The 8,142-nt window shown below is 30.9% G+C and overlaps 1 long non-coding RNA gene across 1 annotated transcript; it reads right to left on the bottom strand.

The window, feature by feature from the left end:
- Positions 1-1,713: 1,713 nt before the first annotated feature.
- LOC138929575 (uncharacterized) lies at positions 1,714-6,108 on the bottom strand. The gene is made up of 2 exons (XR_011445825.1): positions 5,191-6,108; positions 1,714-2,331 (listed from the first exon to the last, which is right to left on the bottom strand). It is a non-coding gene; the product is annotated as an uncharacterized lncRNA (long non-coding RNA).
- Positions 6,109-8,142: the final 2,034 nt, after the last annotated feature.

Genomic DNA, 8,142 nt, shown 5'->3' with positions numbered 1-8,142 from the left:
AACAAAAAGTTCACAACTCCGCAAATAATGCATGTATCCACGGCAGAATTTATACTTATATTAGTTTTTAGAAGGCTAATACATTTGCATACTCAAATGTAAATTTGTAAACAAAAAGTTCACAACTCAGCTAATAATGCATGTATCCACGGCAGAATTTATATTTATATTAGTTTTTACACGTCTAATACCTTTGCATACTCATTTGTAAATTTTTAAACAAAAAGTTCACAACTCCACTAATAATGCATGTATCCAACCAGAATTTGTACTTATATTAGTTTTTAGAAGGCTAATACATTTGCATACTCAATTGTAAATTTGTAAACAAAAAGTTCACAACTCCGCTAATAATGCATGTATCCACGGCAGAATTTGTACTTATATTAGTTTTTAGAAGGCTAATTTATTTGCATACTCAATTGTAAATTTGTAAACAAAAAGTTCACAACTCCACTAATAATGCATGTATCCAACCAGAATATGTACTTATTTTAGTTTTTACACGTCTAATACATTTGAATACTCAATTGTAAATTTGTAAACAAAAAGTTCACAACTCAGCTAATAATGCCTGTATCCACTTCAGAATTTGTATTTATATTAGTTTTTAGAAGGCTAATACATTTGCATACTCAATTGTAAATTTGTAAACAAAAAGTTCACAACTCAGATAATAATGCATATATCCACTTCAGAATTTGTATTTATAATAGTTTTTACACGGCTAATACATTTGCATACTCAATTGTAAATTTGAAAACAAAAAGTTCACAGCTCAGCTAATAATGTCTGTATCCACTTCAGAATTTGTATTTATAATAGTTTTTACACGGCTAATACATTTGCATACTCAATTGTAAATCTGTGGACAAAAAGTTCACAGCTCAGCTAATAATACATGTATCCACTTCAGAATTTGTATTTATATTCGTTTTTACACGGCTAATACATTTGCATACTCAATTGTAAATTTGTAATCAAAAAGTTCACAACTCCGCTAATAATGCATGTATCCACGGCAGAATTTGTATTTATATTAGTTTTTACAAGCCTAATACATTTGCATACTCAATTGTAAATATGTAAACAAAAAGTTCACAACTCAGCTAATAATGCCTGTATCCACTTCAGAAATTGTATTTATATTAGTTTTTACATGGCTAATACATTTGCATACTCAATTGTTAATTTGTAAACAAAAAGTTCACATCTCAGATAATAATGAAATTTGTAAACAAAAAGTTCACAACTCAGCTAATAATGCATGTATCCACGGCAGAATTTGTACTTATATTAGTTTTTACAAGGCTAATACATTTGCATACTCAATTGTAAATTTGTATACAAAAAGTTCACAACTCAGCTAAAAATGCCTGTATCCACTTCAGAATTTGTATTTATATTAGTTTTTACAAGGCTAATACATTTGCATACTCAATTGTAAATTTGTAAACAAAAAGTTCACAACTCAGCTAATAATGCCTGTATCCACGGCAGAATTTGTATTTATATTAGTTTTTACAAGGCTAATACATTTGCATACTTAATTGTAAATTTGTAAACAAAAAGTTCACAACTCAGCTAATAATGCCTGTATCCACTTCAGAATTTCTATTTATATTAGTTTTTACAAGGCTAATACATTTGCATACTCAATTGTAAATTTGTTGTTGGCAAAAACCACCCTCCTTTTTAACAACACATATGCACTTATAGTTTATAATTATATTTAATGAGTCTTTTCTTTCATTTGGCACAGCACATCTACTATTCACAAAGGTTGTTTTACGCGAACTAAACTAAATACATTTCAATGTGTCCCTTTTATAGTTGATCTTCGCAACACTTAATTCTAGGTATTTGAGGATCTCCGCAACATTTAATTCTAGGTATCCGAGGATCTCCGCAACATTTAATTCTAAGTATTTGATGTTGCTTTTGTCTTGCAGCCAAACAATGTTGCAGACTTATGTTGGTTGCATTTAATACACCTCCTCAAAAACAACATTAAATAAACTAAAAAAAAACAATTCAGTACAAAAAAAAACTTATAAGACATGCTGTGCCTTCTGGGGTGCATACAATATCTTGGTTCAACATTTGTTGCATGGATTGGGGAAAACCCAGAAAAACCCAATCAAACCAAGCAAATATATATGTAGATAAATTAAAATAAATTTAAGTTCAAAAATTTAATAAAAAAAAAAAAAAAAACGCAAAATAAGAAGATATTTCATAGTAGATAGGAGTGTTCATCCTTTTTGGTTTAGGTTTGTTGTTCATCGTCATCAGTAAGACCCATTCTGCTTCTTAGCTTGAGGAATCTGGCTGCAGGTAAAGTTTTTGTAAGAATATCAGCTAGTTGGTTGTCTGTGGAAATATACTCAAGAACAATTAGCTTATTTTCAATCTGTTCCCGAGAAAAATGGTATTTAATATCAATATGCTTTGATCGTTTGTGACATGAGGGGTTGTTTGCAATGCTAATGCATCCCTGATTATCTTCGTAAAGTTTTATCGCTTCATTAATTTCAAATTTAATACTTTTCATTAAAGACTTAATCCACAAAGATTCTCTAACTGCTTCGAATAGAGCCATGTACTCGGCTTCAGTTGATGAGGCAGCCACCGAGTTCTGCTTCTTAGTATTCCATGAAATAACATATGATTCAAATAATTTAAATATGTAACCGGTTGTACTTTTTCTATCGCACTCACTACCCGCCCAGTCAGAATCAACATATCCTGTAATAATATTTTTGAAATTAGAGTTCTTAACAAAAGTTAATTTAAGATCAGCTGTTCCTTTCAAATACCTAAGAACTCTTTTTAAACATGTCCATAATTCAATATTATTATTATTAGTATATCTACTTAATATACTAATTGATGCACACAAATCCGGTCTTGTACACAACATTACATACATCAAGCAGCCTATTAAATTTCGACATGGTGCATCATAACTTTCTTTTGAGCTTAAGGCCGCAAAATTTATTTTACTTGGTAGTGGAGTGCTTACTGGATTACATTCTTCCATGTTAAATTTCTTTAAAATATTTTTAATATAAGGCGTCTGGCTGAGCTCGAACTTGTTTGATTTTCTTTCTATTTTTATTCCTATAAAATAACGAATTTCAAGTAAGTCAGTCATTCTAAATTTTGTCATGAGATATGATTTTAGTTTAGTCATGGTGTCAATGTTTTCAGTAGCTATTACTAAATCATCAACATATAAGAGCAGGTATATATTTTTAGAGATACATCCTTTATCTAATATATAGATACAACGATCCACAGCGGAGTTTTCAAAACCAATTTCTTTTAAAACATTCTCAAATACCTCAAACCAGCATCTTGCAGCTTGTTTAAGGCCATATAAAGCTTTGTTCAATTTACAGACTTTATCATTTTCGAAAGGTAGTCCTTGAGGAATTTTCATATATATATCTTCTTTAAGCAGGCCATTCAAGAATGCTGTTTTCACATCCATATGGTGAACCTTTAAGTCAAATTGGTTTGAAAGTGATAGAATAAATCTAAAACTGGAAATTCTCGCTACAGGTGCGAATGTTTCATCGTAATCAATCAAATGCTGTTGTGTGAAGCCTCTTGCTACTAGTCTTGCTTTGTATCTAATATTCTCACCAAGTTCGTTATGTTTAATGGTAAAAACCCATTTACAGTCTACAATGTTTTTATCCTTTGGCTTTTCAACAATACTCCATGTGTTATTATAAGTATGAGAATCTAACTCTTCACGAATTGCTTTTTCCCACTCCACTCTATCACTTCTGTTATTTATATCTTCAAAGGAGTTTGGAGTATCATTCGCAAAAGCATGTGCATTCATTAAACAATTATTGAGAAATCTATAAGATGTTTGTGGTTTACCTTTCAATCTCTCACTTCGCCTTATTTCAGTTTCTTTTTCTTTCTGGGGTGAATCAGGCAATTGGTGCTCAACACTTATAGCCTCTTCTTCTAGAGATGTTTCACAACTAGGCTGTATATCTAAAATTTGCATTTTAGATTTTTCCTCCGTACTTTCATTCCGGAAATTTTCTTCTGCACTTTCCTTACTTTTATTTAGGATACATTGTTGATCACTTTCCATGTGTTTACTCACATCTATACCATCCTCCATTTCTTTGAGGATATCAAGCTGATCACTTTCAGTGCACTCTTCCACAAAATTAAAATTTTGTTCCACAGTCCTAGAATTTTTCATATTTGTCTCATCGACAATTACATCTCTTGCCACAATAAATTTTCTAGACTCAACATCCCAAATTTTTAACCCATTCTGTTCATACCCAACGTGTATACCCTTTTTTGATTTTTCATCAAACTTTCGTTTTCGGATTTTGTTGTGTATGTATACCGTTGCACCAAATACCTTCAGGTATTTTAGACATGGCTTTCTTTCATGCCATAATTCATAGGGAGTCTTTGTTATGTCTTTCAATGCTTTGCTTGAGCTTCTGTTAATTAAATAAGTTGCTGTTAAGACAGCTTCACCCCAGAAACTTTTACTTAAATTTGCGCCATGTATCATGGATCTAGCCTTTTCTGTTAAAGTCCTTATCATACGTTCAGATACCCCGTTCAATTGGGGTGTATGTGGCACTGTAAGATGATAAGTAATTCCTCTCTCCACACAGTATTCTCTCATTTCGTTTGACAAATATTCCCGCCCATTGTCTATATACAAATTGACAACCTTCAAATTGAAATGGGCTTCACTTTTCGAAATGAAGTCTTTGAAAACGGAAAATACTTCGGATTTATATTTTATTAAATAGGTAACACAATAGTGTGTAAACTGATCGACAAAAACAACGAAATAATTTTTCCCATCGATAGTAGGAGGGCTAATAGGGCCACAAACATCAGAATGCACAATATATAATGGTCTTTTAATGTAACTTTTATCTTTGAATTTTTCAAATGGCAATCTTGATTGTTTGCCTTTAACACATGCTTCACATATATCTTCATTTGGATGGACATTCTTTAACACTTCAGTATCTTCAAACATATTATATCGTATGAGTTCTAAAAATTTTCCCTTGCTAACGTGTCCTAACCTCTCATGCCACAACTGATACTGTTTAAAATGATTATTGTTTAATGTATGTGCTTTATAACATATTTTAAATTCCATAGTTGGCACATTGTACTTACAGGAGTTTTTAATAATTATGTTACCGTTCTTTGTAACCGTGACACCTCCTGCGTTGAATTCAATAACCATTCCAGCCTCTTGCATTCTTTTAACAGAGATTAAATTATGTGGAATATCTTTGCAATAAAGTACGTCTTCCAAAGTAATGTTTTTCTGGAACTCATTTTTAAGTTTCATTATGCCTTTTGCCGTAGCATAAATAAATTCACCACACTTTGCCACTGATATTTCAATTGGTGTTTTTAAACTTATGTAGTCAGCAAACAGTTCTTTATCATTTATCATATGGTCTGACGCGCCCGAGTCCAAAATAAATGAAACATCACTTTTGTTTTTAATTATAGCACGATTCAACATAAATGCGAAACCTTTTTCAACTGTGGCCACTTGAGCCTGTTTTCCACTTTCGTTTTCTTTATTGTTTTTATTTAGCCTTTTAAAATGGTAACAATCCTTTTTAAAGTGTCCTTTTTTACCGCAATGATGGCATGTATATTTTGATTTAAAATTATTTTTGTTTGGTTTGAATTTTGATTTATTTTTGAAATTATTAAATTTTGTTTGTTCCTTTTTATTATAATTTCCCACAGCTTGCAATGATTTAAGACTTGTGTCTTTACTTATACCTTTAAGTTTTATTTCCTGATCTAGCAAACGTGTCTTTACAAATGCCAAAGTTATTTTTGCTTCTGATAGAGTCTCTATAGCTGTTATCACCCCATCGTAGGCGGCTGGCATTGTCAATAGAAGATGTGACACTTTGTCCATCTCATCCATCTCTGCCCCTGATGCTACTAACTCACTAATTAACTCGTCAAAAGTAACAAAATGATTTGCAAGTGTGACCTCTCCTTTTAATTTTAATGACAGTAATTGCTTTCTGATAGAAAGCTGAGATGCCAGACTCTTTCGCTCATAAATGGCGTCCAGATTGGTAAAAATCGTTTTTGCTGAGCTTTCATCATTTGCGAACCCAAGAAATGAATCACTTAGGAACTCAATGATTATACTTTTAGCAGTATTTTCTGCTTTCTTCCACTCATCAGTCATTTTTTCAGGAGGATCTTTATCAATTACTTTTAAAGAATCGTTTTCGGATAAAAGAGCCGTTACTCTGAATTTCCAAACGGAATACCTATCGCCGTCAAACGGCTTTATATTTCTCTTTGACTTTTCCATTTTCCAGAATTGACAAAATTAAAAGGAATTAGAAACCTCTGAACTTAGTTCGAAAAAAAATTTTTCTTGTGAAAAGTTACCCACAAATTTATCTTTAAAAAAATGTCTTTCCAAAATTCTTAAGAAAAATTTCGCATCAGATTGGTCCCGTATTTCTGGTTAAACGCTGCTGTCTGTTTCTCAGAATCCTTTACATAAAGCCTATTTCACAATATGTCTTAATAGTTGAAATCACTAGTACATACATATGTACATACATTTCATAATTTGAATTTTAATTATTAATACTTCATCAAAATCAAATTGAAATTATTTCACTATTAACTTTGTTTGATTTTTCTTATATTTCGCTTTTCAATATTTTATTTAATACTTTGTTTTAAGCACTTTACTTAGTCACACAATAAGGTTTAAATTTTCATTTTTTTTTTTTTTTTTTTTTAGGTTTATGAATTTGTTTAAACAATTTGTTTTAACCAATTTAAATTGCAGAGGGAGCTGGTCCCCATAACCTGTTGGCAAAAACCACCCTCCTTATTAACAACACATATGCACTTATAGTTTATAATTATATTTAATGAGTCTTTTCTTTCATTTGGCACAGCACATCTACTATTCACAAAGGTTGTTTTACGCGAACTAAACTAAATACATTTCAATGTGTCCCTTTTATAGTTGATCTTCGCAACACTTAATTCTAGGTATTTGAGGATCTCCGCAACATTTAATTCTAGGTATCCGAGGATCTCCGCAACATTTAATTCTAAGTATTTGATGTTGCTTTTGTCTTGCAGCCAAACAATGTTGCAGACTTATGTTGGTTGCATTTAATATTTGTAAACAAAAAGTTTACAACTCAGCTAATATTGCCTGTATCCACTTCAGAATTTGTATTTATATTAGTTTTTACATGGCTAATACATTTGCATACTCAATTGTAAATTTGTAAACAAAAAATTTACAACTCCGCTAATAATGCATGTATCCATGGCAGAATTTGTACTTATATTAGTTTTTAGAAGGCTAATACATTTGCATACTCAATTGTAAATTTGAAAACAAAAAGTTCACAACTCAGCTAATAATGCATGAATCCACTTCAGATTTTGTATTTATATTAATTTTTACACGGCTAATACATTTGCATACTCAATTGTAAATTTATAAACAAAAAGTTCACATCTCAGCTAATAATGCATGTATCCACGGCAGAATTTATATTTAAATTAGTTCTTACAATGCTAATACATTTGCATACTCAATTGTAAATTTGTAAACAAAAAGTTCACAACTCCGCAAATAATGCATGTATCCACGGCAGAATTTATACTTATATTAGTTTTTAGAAGGCTAATACATTTGCATACTCAAATGTAAATTTGTAAACAAAAAGTTCACAACTCAGCTAATAATGCATGTATCCACGGCAGAATTTGTACTTAAAGTAGTTTTTACACGGCTTATACATTTGCATACTCAATTGTAAATTTGTAAACAAAAAGTTCACAACTCAGCTAATAATGCCTGAATCCACTTCAGAATTTATATTTATATTAGTTTTTACACGTCTTATACATTTGCATACTCAATTGTAAATTTTTAAACAAAAAGTTCACAACTCCACTAATAATGCATGTATCCAACCAGAATTTGTACTTATATTAGTTTTTAGAAGGCTAATACATTTGCATACTCAATTGTAAATTTGTAAACAAAAAGTTCACAACTCCGCTAATAATGCATGTATCCACGGCAGAATTTGTACTTATATT

This window comes from Drosophila kikkawai, unplaced genomic scaffold, assembly GCF_030179895.1.
Source record: "Drosophila kikkawai strain 14028-0561.14 unplaced genomic scaffold, DkikHiC1v2 scaffold_45, whole genome shotgun sequence".
In the NCBI taxonomy this organism is placed as follows: Eukaryota; Metazoa; Arthropoda; class Insecta; order Diptera; family Drosophilidae; genus Drosophila; species Drosophila kikkawai.
The sequence above is the reverse complement of the archived record's forward strand: the minus strand, read 5'-3'. Positions and strand labels throughout refer to the sequence as shown.